Here is a 14,039-nt window from a genome sequence, read left to right as displayed (position 1 = left end):
TCCAACCCCCCGTTATTACTGGACTGCCCCTGTCACCACCCACAAACGGCCTCTCCTGTCACTCACTCTGCTGGGCTGGTTTTGCTGGGCGAGCGAGGGATCTGTGATCGCACAGTACAGTTCGCGCATGCACACTGCGGTGCATATGCATGCGCAGATTAGCATCCATCGGCAATTGCGAACGGACTGCAGATACCGTCCAGTTCTGAATCAGGCCCTAAATCCCATAGTCCCTCTTTTCTAACCCACAGTAGTCCTACTTTCGGTTCTCATACAGAAAGGTAACAGCAGGAAAACGTTGGTAAAGTATGTCATTCATTACGGTTTCTCTAGTCTGGTGGATACGTTTTCTGATTAACACAGACCTGGCTGCACTGATAGTCCTAGAAAGTGGCACCAGTTTGTCACCTGTACCCAAAGTCTGTTCTCTGTGACGTGAAGCAGGAGCCAGCGTCTTGTGGTACATCGCTCACTCATTGCCAGACATCGGTAAAAGTTCAAAGTTAGATTTTCGTTAGATAAATTTATTAGTTTTTCCATTATAAAATATGGAATAAAATAATACTGTCTTGAAGCTACACACATCAGTTTAAAAATTAATAAATACTCAATTTACAATCTTAAACAGATTTTCGTCAAGTTCATAGAATAAATTCTATTCGCCCGCTAGGAAAGGGCCTGTGGCAGCAGTCATAGGGCCTGATTCAGAGCCGCTCGTAAGCGGCCGCTCGTTCGTTCCGAGCGATGTTCGCACATGCGTATGGGTTTTAGTACGCATGTGCGAACGCATGTGTGTGCGGTCGAAAATCGTGTGCTCGCAATATAGCGAATGCCTGCTAATTTGAGTGACAGAATGAGGCGTTTGTGGGTGGTAACAGTGGAGATCCGAACGCAGGCGTGCCAAACGGTCAAAACGGGCGTTTAATGGGTGTGCATAATTAACAAAGCAGCGTCATCGACCACGTCAATTGGGTGTCTTTTAGCCAGAACTGCTCGCATGATTGCGGTAGGAAAATGCTACCACAAGAATAGCGAGCAGTTCATTCGCCTTTCGATGTACTCGATTAATCTAATAAATAGCGGAGATGACGTATGATGCGAGCGGCCAGGGGGGCGTTTTTTACAAAAAAACGTCCGCATGTTTTGTTCGCTCGTTCAGACATAGAGGCGTCAACAGACCGCAAAGAGCGAAAGGTCAATTTAAATAGCCAGCCCCTTTTTCTGGACGAGCGAGCGCAAATAGCGTCCGGCTCTGAATCAGGCCCATAGTCTTCAGAATGATACATAAAGGGGTGGCCAGCCAAGTGTAAAAGCTGCATCTCTTTCTGACCGAGTGACAAATCTCATTTACTGTATGCTGAGCGTGCTGCCAGCAGCCTGGCGCACACAGCGGGAATTATATCATGATGACTGTGGTTTTATCTTCTACATGTGGGAATAACCGTGACGTGCGTAGTCCACCCATTAGAATATTTATACTGTATTATATCTACAGAGAACGCAATGTCGGTTGTGCACCCAGGCACCGCCTAAACCTGACACAGGTACATTCCTGCAATCGTCACAGTCCTTAGAGGGGAAGTAAACAGATGGAGCAGGTGGACTGTAATATTCTACATGTATACTCAGGAGTCAGATTAATCAGTAGAAATGGATTTCTTCTATCAGAATGTTTTTTTACTCTCAGTATATATACTACAGCTTTGCCAATTTCAATATTCTAAACTAGGGATGTGCAGGCTCGGATTAGTTCAGATTTTCCCACCAAATTCAGATTTATTTTTTTCCCGCCAAAAAACGGGTCTCAGAAAGAGGCAAAACGTCATCTGTCATGGACAAATGTCATGGATTTTTGTCCAGGAATGATAATGTTTGTCCATGAAAGATGAAGTTTTGCCTCTTTCTCAGGCCCGATTTTTGGCGGGAAAAATTTTTTTCAGAATTTGTCGGGAAAATCCGAACTAATCCGAGCCTGCACATCTCTATTCTAAACATAACGCCCTCTAGGAGCTGATTCACTACTGTACGCATCTGTGAATACGCACGCAATCTGCCGATTGTTTCGCACTGCGCTTGCGTACGCATCATAGTGCGGGTGCCTGAACCGGTCACTGTGATGGGGACTGTGATCGCAGAGGCTACGCCGACCCATCGCAGAGTGATTGACAGGAAGTGCCGTTTGTGGGTGATAACGGGGGGTTGTGGTTGGGGAAAAGCAGGCGTGTCCCCGTGCACGCCGTCACAGGGGCATGCATAAATTATCCACTGCGATGCCATACACAGTGTGAGGTCTCATAGCGGGCGTGGAAGTTAGCAATTTCCAAGTAAGGTCTGGGTTTGTGCAAGTGTGCGTGTGGGTCCGATGTTACCAATTTTTTTTGCTATATCGCAATAGCGGTAAATTCACTACTATATTGGGAACCTGGCGCGCTACTGCGCAAGAGCGATCCGATGACCACATATGTGGTGACCATTGCCAGGGAGGAACTTTCTCCCGGTAACTTTTGCGAAGCATAGCCAATAGGTTACAGCGGCCTCCGGTGTTAGCTGCCGTGGCCAAACTCTTTGCATAAATCTGACCGCATTGCATCCCCCATAGAAACCTAGGAGGCTGCTGTCTGAAATTGAGGGACCCTCCTTCATACATACTGGTGAAGCTTAATATTTGCGGGTATCCCATGAAAATGGCTGTTTTTAGAGGATAGCTGCACATATCATTGGATACATAGGCCCCCGATACATTATCATTGAAGCTTCCAGTCAACAAAAAGGGAGACTGTAAAACCAATGTAAGACTGTGGGGCCTATTCATCAACCCTAAAGTTTAGTTTTTAAGCTAATTTTTCCTATATTTATCTTTCATTTGTATTTATTAAAAGTAAACACTTAACCAGGAGATATCAGTGATGTCTCTTGTGTTAAGTCCATCTCCGTTCATTTCCACACTCCCAATATATTAATATGGGGATGTCGAAATTCCTTTAGTCATCAAACTCCGAAAATCTTAGATTTTCGATAATTGATGTTGTAAATGTACACCAGCACCTGAAAGTGCGTACAAGCTGCCGTTTAGACGGCACGGCAGCTCGTGTAGCCGATATTCCTCCCGCTTCTGTGCCATCCTCCTCCCTCTCCTCGCAGCGGCCGCCCTCTCCTCCCGTAGCACGACAAATCTTACCCCGTCCGCTGTCTACTGTTTACAGCAGTCATGTCCGGGACATCGGCTCTGGGCTGTAGTATGTAATACCGCCGGCCGCATGGTTCAAATCCCTACAGCGGAAGCCCGGTAGGGGTGAAGATCCCGATTGCTAATAAGGTAAGTATAACTAATCCTATTTTCCGCCCTAACATCCTTTAGGGGTGCCTAACCCTAACCTGTCCACCTAGGCCCTCATTCAGAGCCGTACGCTCTGAGCAGAGCGCACGCTCTGAATGAGGGCCGCCCTCCATAAAAATGGAGCGTCCTCCTGGACGCTCGTATAGCTGTGGGTCACCACAAACAGCCTATACGAGCGTGCAGTTTGATGGCCGCGATGGTCGTGACCATCGCGACCATCGAAACTGCGAGCCGGAGCCTGCGGTTGAGGTTTTCAACCGCAAGCTCCGGAGTGATTTTGGCTCTATCAAAGCTAAAATCACTCCCACTGACATCACTAGTGATGTCAGTGGGCCGGCTTCTGACGGGAGGTGTTCCCTTAGGAACGCCCCCGTCAGGGAGGCACGCCCCCGGCACGCCCACCAAAGGGGGCGTGCTGTCAATCAACATCGACAGCACGCCCCCTTTGATCAGACACAACGAGCGAAGGAAAGTCCTTCGCTCGTCGCGACTGGCGCATGCGCACGACGGAGCTCCCTCCGTCGTGCGCATGCTCAGTGCAGAACATCGACCCACTTGCGAGCGGACAGCCGCTCGCGAGTGGGTCTGAATCAGGGCCCTAGTGCCTAACCATAACCACCCTCTAAGTGCCTAAACTTAACCCCCCCCGACCCCGCAGCCTAAACCTAACCCTCCCAGGGGGGTGTCTAGACCTAAGTCCCCCCGGGAGCCCTAAAACCTAACCCTACACCCCCCTCGCGGCAGTCCGCGCCCGGCTTACCTTCGTTCGGTATGCCGGGCATCGGGCTCCCGGCGTAGGCCTAATGACAGGTGTCGGGTTTTCGACGCCTGTCATTAGTACCTTGCCGGGATTTGACAGTCGGGAAGCCAGCGGTCGGCATTTAGACCGTCGGCTTCCTGACTGCATCCCTGGCTCTGCCCTCCGGCTCCCTCTTCAGTCTGGGCCCTCCGGCTCCGGGTGCACTTGTGTGTTCTCCCCGCTACTGCATACTGCTGCCGACGGGAAGTATCTCCCCTCTGTCTGCTCCCCGGTGGCACTTGTAAGTAAGCTTAATAATTAACTGTTTATTCATTATAAATAGTTAATTGAAGAAGCACTTACAAGTGCCACCCGGGGAGCAGACAGAGGGGAGACTATTCCCGTCAGCAGCAGCATGCAGTGGCGGGGAGAACATAGATAAATATCTTGAAAAAATAAAAGTAAATAAATATATTTTATTTTCAATTACTGCAGCTGTAATCAGTCAGTTCCGGTTCTGTGAACGGAAGCTGCGCATGCACAGCACTGATCACAGCTGCGGTTAGTTACTGTCCGCGCCAGGCATCACTTCGATCGGGATGCCAGGCGTCGGTCTTCCGGAGTCTGGTTAATGACAGGCGTCTAGATTTAGACGCCTGTCATTAGCACCACGCCGGGATTAGAACGCCTGGAAGCCGGCGGTCAGGATTTAGACAGTCAGCTTCCAAACTACATCCCGTTACAGCAGGCAGGGAAAAGTATCTCTTTTCCTAAAAGCTGTCATTGCAAAAATTACATCTTTTCGGAATAGATACCGATGGAGAAGAGGAATGATGAATTCCTCCGATAATTAGGTAGTACTCCATGCGAGTTCTGAACCTAATTACCTCCATCAATTTTTTTTTTTTAGTAATGATGAATAGACCCCTGTATAACATATCAACTTGTGTTTTCCAGGCAGTTATTTATGATAATTATTTAATAATATGCTGTCATTTATTTCTGTGGGGATGGGGTCAGAATATCTGACACAGTGATAATAACACATTGACAGCCTCAATTGTCCCCAAACGACACTGTTAGTCTACAGCACATTCAATATATTATTTTCTAAGAGAGATTCCTCTCTTGACTGAATGGGAACATATCAATTGAAGTGGAAAATGGAGACTTACATCCACGAAAGTGAAATGTCACAATTTTGCTTAAGTCCTCTAGGAAATAAAATAATTATATTTTACTACCCAAGGAAGGAGAGGGCCAATGAGAAACCACAATCGCACACATTGCAGATTCTCATTGGTCGTCCATGTAAATTTGTCACCGTGTTAGGTTGTAGTGCAGCTTAAACATATGTCTATACAGCCCAACATTCCTGAGTCACAAATTGGACCACACTGCCAAATTGTTAAATCACACAGCAAAGTGGGACTGTCCTTCAAAAATCGGGACAGTTGGGGGTATGTGCAAATTTTGCATCAGGAGTCTATTTTTAGCTTTGCATGTACGGTAAGTGCATTCGTACAACATACATACATACAGATGTGTCCTGGAGATGTATGATTTGTGTCCTTATTTAGATTTGCACAGATCTAGCATATTTGGCCCCTTGCATTTGAGGAGCCGGGTCACGGATGTTACCTGGCAAGTGCCGTATGGTAATGGTGTGCAGGCGCACGTTAATCATTTCCATTTTAGTCACGCATCTTGAAATATGCAATCTATGAGACTTACGTTATCTGTAATGTACGGATCGAGGTCTTCGAAAAGCCTCTTACTGCTGATTAACTTGCTCATAGTTATAAATAATATATACGGTATTTACATTTTTAGAGATATCGTGGGATTGTTTGATGACAATCTACAATCACAGATTGCATTTGTGTTTTACAGAACAAGTGTCATGGCAATTCTCATACATATTAATGCAAGTCTCTAGACATATTCTTTGCAAGTCACTTTTATATAACATTTAGAGACACTTTATGGCCTTTTTAAGTCATATCTTCTGTTTTAGCTTCAGACCATGAACAATGAATGGGCGTCAATTATCAATCTGACCGCTATATTGCAATGGCTGTATCGATTGGAAATCAGACCAAGCTTGGGGGCTAAATATCAATATTCCCAAAGTTTCGATATTTGATGGCCATCCCTACTTTGAATGACTGTTAGTTAGTATAACAGACCTATCTCAGGGATGAAAGGACACTTTGGGCCCGATTCAGAGCCACTCGCAAGCGGCCGATGGTTGCCCACTGCGCTTGCGCCACGTCCGGCGTGCGCGAGCCCCGCTGAGCGACTGATGCTCAGTCGCTACGGGGCTCGCAACAAGACGGGGCGGCTGTCGTTGTTGATTGACAGCTCGCCCTGTTTTGTGGGTGGGTAGGGGGGTGGCCGGACAAACGCAGACGTTCCCTTAGGAACGCCTGGCGTTTGTAGGAGAGCTGACTGACATCACTACTGATGTCAGTAGTGGACTTCCTGCTCTATAACACCTCCCCCATCTTAAAACTGATTTATATCAACGTAGTACAGTTAGGAGGAATGCATACCCCCCAACTTTGAGTATTCTAAAGAGGACCAGTTAGTACGGTGTAGATGCGCATGCCTGAAAAGGGGCGGTGCTTCGTGTAAACTGGGCAGATCAGCAGCAAAATGGGGCGGAGCATCTGTCCTCTCCCGTTTACGTCACTATAGGGGGCGTGCCCAGCACTCTCCGAGATGCTGGGCAGCCCCCAGGCTCTCCTTACACTAGTGAGGGACGGCATCTGTTCTACCTCTGCTTACCCCCCTCCCCCCCCACCGCAAGACAGCGTGGCCCGCTGGTGGGACAGCAGGACAGTCCCAGAAAAAAAGCTTTATTTGCAGAAAGTCAATGCTTTCCATTACACAAAAGATACAACACTGCTCGGTGATGCCTATGGGATGCAATTGCTTTGTGTCGTATCCATGATTACCGAACATCAACAACTGGAAAAAATGTATTGAGATGCCGGAGTACATTTACAATCCCCAAAATGTATCAACTGTAGTGTTTATTCTAGCACCCTGCAACGGTCACAACCCGTGCAGTTCCTCTTTCCTGCCTGGGGTGTCGCTGTCTGCTCTGGTACTTCTAGCACACTCTGGTCTGTATCTCAGCAGTTTGTTTCATTAACTGACAGTGCTAGGAGCACCAGAGCAGAGAGTGACACCACAGGCAGAAAAGAGGAACTGCAGGGTGCTAGAATGAACAGTAAACTGCATTTTGAAAATCCATTTACATGATGTTCTTAATTGTTTTATTAATTTCTTAGTGTACTATTAGTCCCAAAACTGGCTTCCATACTTACTATGAGTCCCAGGACGAAAAAAGCTTAGGATACTGTGAAAGCCTGAAAATGTTCATCATTAATGTACAGTAGTGCACAATTAAGGCATACGGAATGAAAGAAGAATTAGTAATACATTACTGCAGGCAGACTAGGATAATAAGGGCTTCTCAGAGGCTCTCATTGGGGTTAATATGTAATAAAGCTGAAGGTTACCAGAAAATAAGGGAGATTAAGCTGTCAGACGGTAATCCGGTGCACAATTGCATGGTATCTCCAGCACTATATAGGAAACATAACACTATAGGTAAAGTTTGAATTAATTTCCCCCCTGGGTTCGGTTCTTACATTCTAATTTTCCACTAAATGAGACATCTGTTTCCGAGAAGTGAAATTTTTTGAAGGTTTCCATGGCAACCATCTTTCTGTGTATAAAATGCACTTGAATGGAGGAGGCAGATTTCATAACATGAGATGGTGAATAATCATCCTCAATATATATATATATATATATATATATATATATATATTAGGGGTGAGCGGGTTCGGATTTCTGAAATCCGAACCCCCCCGAGCCCCCCCGATCCGAGTCCGATCCGAGTCAGGCTCGACTTTTCCCGCCTGACTCGGATCTGACATCGAGGCAAAACGTCATCATCCCGCCTTCCGAGTCTCGCGGGTTTTGGATCCTATATAAGGTACCCGCGTCGGCGCCATTTTCTCACTCGGCTGTGGACAGTGAAGAGGGAGGGTGGGAGTTAGTGCTGTGTAGTGTAGTGTAGTGCTGCTGTTGTCCACTACTTCAAAGTCCATAGGGGCTGGCTGTGTTGTGCTGTGCTGCTGTTGTTAATAGGGGCTGTGTCCACTACTTCAAAGTCCATAGGGGCTGGCTGGACTGTGTTGTGCAGTCAGTTCTCCATAGGGGCTGTGTCCACTCCAAAGTCCTGTGCAGTGTCCCAGTCCTAAAGGGGTGCTGTAGTGTTGTCCAGGGGGTGCTCTGTCCATCAGGGGTGCTCCCCCCAAGTGCTAAAAAATAATATATTTTCTGTGTTTGTGAATTGTGTGCGCAGTAGCCGCACGTGCATCAACAAAGTAGTGCCAAGCGTGCGCCTGTGTCATAAGTAAAGGGCCGTCTGGCTTGACCGTTAAAGGGTGCTGTAACCCCCAAAGTACACTCCAGTCCAAACCTAAAAAAAAATTATTTTCTGTGTTTGTGAATTGTGTGCGCAGTAGCCGCACGTGCATCAACAAAGTAGTGCCAAGCGTGCGCCTGTGTCATAAGTAAAGGGCCGGCTGGCTTGACCGTTAAAGGGTGCTGTAACCCCCGAAAGTACACTCCAGTCCAAACCAAAAAAAAATTATTTTCTGTGTTTGTGAATTGTGTGCGCAGTAGCCGCACGTGCATCAACAAAGTAGTGCCAAGCGTGCGCCTGTGTCATAAGTAAAGGGCCGGCTGGCTTGACCGTTAAGGGTGCTGTAACCCCCGAAAGTACACTCCAGTCCAAACCTAAAAAAAAATTATTTTCTGTGTTTGTGAATTGTGTGCGCAGTAGCCGCACGTGCATCAACAAAGTAGTGCCAAGCGTGCGCCTGTGTCATAAGTAAAGGGCCGGCTGGCTTGACCGTTAAGGGTGCTGTAACCCCCGAAAGTACACTCCAGTCCAAACCTAAAAAAAAATTATTTTCTGTGTTTGTGAATTGTGTGCGCAGTAGCCGCACGTGCATCAACAAAGTAGTGCCAAGCGTGCGCCTGTGTCATAAGTAAAGGGCCGGCTGGCTTGACCGTTAAAGGGTGCTGTAACCCCCGAAAGTACACTCCAGTCCAAACCAAAAAAAAATTATTTTCTGTGTTTGTGAATTGTGTGCGCAGTAGCCGCACGTGCATCAACAAAGTAGTGCCAAGCGTGCGCCTGTGTCATAAGTAAAGGGCCGGCTGGCTTGACCGTTAAAGGGTGCTGTAACCCCCAAAGTACACTCCAGTCCAAACCAAAAAAAAATTATTTTCTGTGTTTGTGAATTGTGTGCGCAGTAGCCGCACGTGCATCAACAAAGTAGTGCCAAGAGTGCGCCTGTGTCATAAGTAAAGGGCCGGCTGGCTTGACCGTTAAAGGGTGCTGTAACCCACAAAGTACACTCCAGTCCAAACCAAAAAAAAAATTATTTTCTGTGTTTAGCCGCACGTATATATCAAATCGATATAACATAAATGGAGGACCAAACTTTCTCCGATAAAAATAAAATAGAGAAAGATCAAGAACCACTTCCTCCTAGTGCTGAAGCTGCTGCCACTAGTCATGACATAGACGATAACATGCCATCAACGTCGTCTGCCAAGGCCGATGCCCAATGTCATAGTAGAGGGCACATACAATCCCAAATGGCAAAGTTCAGGAAAATGACCTTGAAAAAGACATTTAAATCAGCTGAAGAGAAACGTAAACTTGCCAATATGCCATTTACGACACGGAGTGGCAAGGAACGGCTAAGGTCGATCCCTAGTATGTTCATGACTAGTGGTTCAGCTTCACATGACGATGGAAGCACTCCTCCCACTAAAAAAATCAAAAGAGTTAAGCTGGCAAAAGCACAGCGAAGAACTGTGCTTTCTAAGAAGATATCACAAATCCCCAAGGAGAGTCCAAGTGTGGTGGTGGTTGCGATGCCTGACCTTCCCAGCACTGGACGGGAAGAGGTGGCTCTTTCCACCATTTGCACGCCCCCTGCAAGTGCTGAAAGGAGCACCCACAGTCCACTTGCTGATATGCAAATTGAAGATGTCACTGTTGAAGTACAACAGGATGAGGATACTGGTGTAGCTGGCGCTGAGGAGGAAGTTGGCGAGGAGGATTCTGATGGTGATGTGGTTTGTTTAAATCAGGCTCCGGGGGAGACAGTTGTTGTCCGTGGGATGAAAAAGCCCATCACGGTCATGCCTGGGCAGAAGACCAAACATTCCACCTCTTTGGTCTGGCAATATTTCTATCCAAATCCGGACAACAACTGTCTTGCCATATGTACCATATGTAAAGGTGAAATAAGTAGGGGTAGGGACGTCAACCACCTAGGAACATCCTCCCTTATACGGCACCTGCAGCGCGTTCATAAAAAGTTACTGTCAAGTTCAGAAACTTTGGCTCAGACCGTAAGCAGTCCAGGGACACCTAAATCCCGTTGTCCTGTTGTATCCAAGTGCCTGCAAACCACACCGTCAACTCCCTCCTCGTCAATTTCCTCCTTAGTCAGGATCGGAAGTAGTCCTGCAGGCCATATCACTGGCATGACTGACTCTCCTATCCGGGATTCCTCCGGAGGATCCTGCATTGCTACGCCTACTGCTGCCGCTGCTGCTGTTGCTGCTGCTGCTGGGAGTCGTTCATCATCCCAGAGAGGAAGTAGGAACACCACTACTTTTACTAAACAATTGACCCTCCAACAGTCCTTAGCGAGGAGGATGAAGTACGACAGCAGTCATCCTGAAGCAAAACGTATAACTGAGGCCTTGACTGCTATGTTGGTGTTAGACGTGCGTCCGGTATCCGCCATTAGTGCAGTGGGATTTAGACAATTGATGGAGGTAGTGTGTCCCCGGTTCCAAATCCCGTCTAGATTCCACTTCACTAGGCAGGCGATACCGAGACTGTACAGAAACGTCAGAAAAAGTGTCCTCAGTGTCCTGAAAAATGCCGTTGTACACAATGTCCACTTAACCACGGACATGTGGACAAGTGGAACAGGGCAGACTAAGGACTATATGACTGTGACAGCCCACTGGGTAGATGTATCACCTTACGCAGCAACAGCAGCAGCGTCACCAGTAGCAGCATCTCAGAAACGCCAGCTCGTTACAAGGCAGGCTACGCTGTGTATCACCGGTTTCAGTAAGAGGCACACCGCCGACAACCTCTTAGAGAAACTGAGGGAAATCATCGCCCAGTGGCTTACCCCACTTAGACTCTCCTGGGGATTTGTGATATCTGACAACGCCACCAATATTGTGCGGGCATTACATCTGGGCAAATTCCAGCACGTCCCATGTTTTGCTCACACAATAAACTTGGTGGTGCAGAATTTTCTGAAAAGCGACAGGGGCGTGCAGGAGACGCTTTGGGTGGCCCGAAAAATTTCTGGCCACTTTCGCCATTCAGCGACTGCGTGCCGAAGACTGGAGCGCCAGCAAACACTCTTGAACCTGCCCCGCCATCACCTGAAGCAAGAGGTTGTGACGCGGTGGAACTCAACCCTCTATATGCTTCAGAGGATGGAGGAGCAGCAAAAGGCCATACAAGCCTATACATCCACCTATGACATAGGCAAAGGAGGGGGTATGCACCTGACTCAAGCGCAGTGGAGAATGATTTCCGTGTTGTGCAAGGTTCTTCAGCCCTTCGAACTTGCCACACGTGAAGTCAGTTCAGACACTGCCAGCTTGAGTCAGGTCATTCCCCTCATCAGGCTTTTGCAGAAGCAGCTGGAGAAAGTGAAGGAGGAGCTAAGACGGAGCGATTCCGCTCGGCATGTGGGACTTGTGGATGAAGCCCTTCATTCGCTTTGCCAGGATTCCAGGGTGGTCAATCTGTTGAAATCAGACCACTACATTTTGGCCACCGTGCTCGATCCTAGGTTTAAAGCCTATGTGGTGTGTCTCTTTCTGGCCGACACAAGCCTGCAGAGGTGCAAAGACCTGCTGGTGAACACACTGTCAGCTGAAGCGGAACGTGACACGTCAACGGCTCCTTCTTCATTTTCTCCCGCAACTGGGGCTGCCAGGAAAAAACTTAGGTATCCTAAGCAACCCGCTGGCGGTGATGCAGGGCAGGCAGGACCAAGTTTGGACATCTGGTCCGGACTGAAGGACCTGGCAACAATTTCTGACATGTCTACTGTCACTGCATATGATACTGTCACCATTGACAGAATGGTGGAGGATTACATCGGTGACAGCATCCAAGTAGGCATGTCAGACAGTCCATACCTGTACTGGCAGGAAAAAGAGGCAATTTGGAGGCCCCTGTACAAACTGGCTCTATTTTACCTGAGTTGCCCCCCCTCCAGTGTGTACTCCGAAAGAGTGTTTAGTGCAGCCGGGAACCTTGTCAGCGAAAGGCGTAGGAGGTTGCTTCCACAGAATGTGGAGAAGATGATGTTCATCAAAATGAATTATCAGCTCTTCCAGGGAGACCAGCCTCCAGAACGTACAGAGGGACCTGTGGTGGTGGATTCAAGTGGGGAGGAGTTAATACTTTGTGAGGATGAGGATGTACACACTGAAGAGGGTGAGGAATCGGTGGATGAGGAGGATGAGGATGACATCTTGCCTCCGTAGAGCCAGTTTGTGCAGGGACACATTAATTGCCAGCTTGTTTTGTGGGGGCCCAAACGAACCAATCATTTCAGCCACAGTTGTGTGGCAGACCCTGGCGCTGAAATGATTGATTTGTTAAAGTGTGCATGTCCTGTTTATACAACATAAGGGTGGGTGGGAGGGCCCAAGGACAATTCCATCTTGCACCTCTTTTTTTCTTTGCATTATGTACAGTTTGGGGCCTAGTTTTTCTAACTGCCATCCTGTCTGCCACTGCAGTGTCACTCCTAGATGGGTCACGTGTTTGTGCCGCCCACTCGTGTCGCTTAGCATAGTCATCCAGCTACCTCGGTGCAACCTTTTGGACATAAAAACACTATTGTGAGGTGTGAGGTGTTCAGAATAGACTGGAAATGAGTGGAAATTAAGGTTATTGAGGTTAATAATAGCATAGGAGCAGAAAAACCTACAAATTCTGTGATTTTAGCTGTTTTTATGCTTTTTTTCAAAAAAATACAGATCCAAAACACAAAACCCAGAACCCAAAACACGGAAGGGTGGTTTTGGCAAAACCAATCCAGATCCAAAACACGAAGAAAGATCCAGATCCAAAACCAAAACACAAAACACGAAAAGTGGCCGGTGCACACCCCTAATATATATATATATTATAAACACACACACTGTACTGTATTTCCTTCTGGGTTCACGATCTCTATTTGTGAATGGGTGAGGAGCCCTATCCTGTTTTCACTGACCACACAGGGCTCCATATCGCCAGATAATTCAAAGGGGTTACCCCTGGTGATAATCCCGGCATCCGCAAATGATGCCGGTAAAGGCTTCCCTATTCACTTAGACATAGATCCCTACTTAACAAGTACCAATATGGCACCTGTACTGTTTACGCAATTTTTTTAATGCTGTAATGCTTAAAACAAACTATTTTTTTTTAATCATTAAAATAAAATATAAAAAATACATAGTAACCCCCCTGACATTATAAGCATATTACATATTTGGTTTGTGTGAGTTTTGTTGTATTCTCATTCATACACACCACTATGGAAATCAGTCTGGCAAAGTAGTAAGCTAACTTGTATCGATCTGGGCCGGTATCACCAGGCCTGCCACGGTGTCTGGGATACTCCCGGATTAGGGTGAGATTTCACAGAATCAAGAGTGACCAGGCAATACTCCCAGAAGGACACTTGCCTGACTAAGGGGTCTATTTACTAAGCAGTGTTAGGAGACAAAGTGAAATGTGATAAGTAAGTGATAAGGTACCAGCCAATCAGCTCCCAACTGCCATCTCACAGGCTGTGCTTGAAAAATGACAGTTGGGAG

General features: G+C 47.2%; 1 protein-coding gene across 1 annotated transcript in view; it reads left to right on the top strand.

Moving 5' to 3' along the window:
• MPPED1 (metallophosphoesterase domain containing 1) overlaps nt 1-14,039 on the top strand; it is a 113,949-nt gene that overhangs the window by 94,179 nt on the left and 5,731 nt on the right. The gene's annotated exons all lie outside the window — the stretch shown is intronic.

This window comes from Taudactylus pleione, unplaced genomic scaffold (assembly GCF_031769625.1).
Source record: "Taudactylus pleione unplaced genomic scaffold, aTauple2 ptg000212l, whole genome shotgun sequence".
In the NCBI taxonomy this organism is placed as follows: domain Eukaryota; kingdom Metazoa; phylum Chordata; class Amphibia; order Anura; family Myobatrachidae; genus Taudactylus; species Taudactylus pleione.
This window is presented reverse-complemented; position numbering and strand designations above follow the sequence as displayed.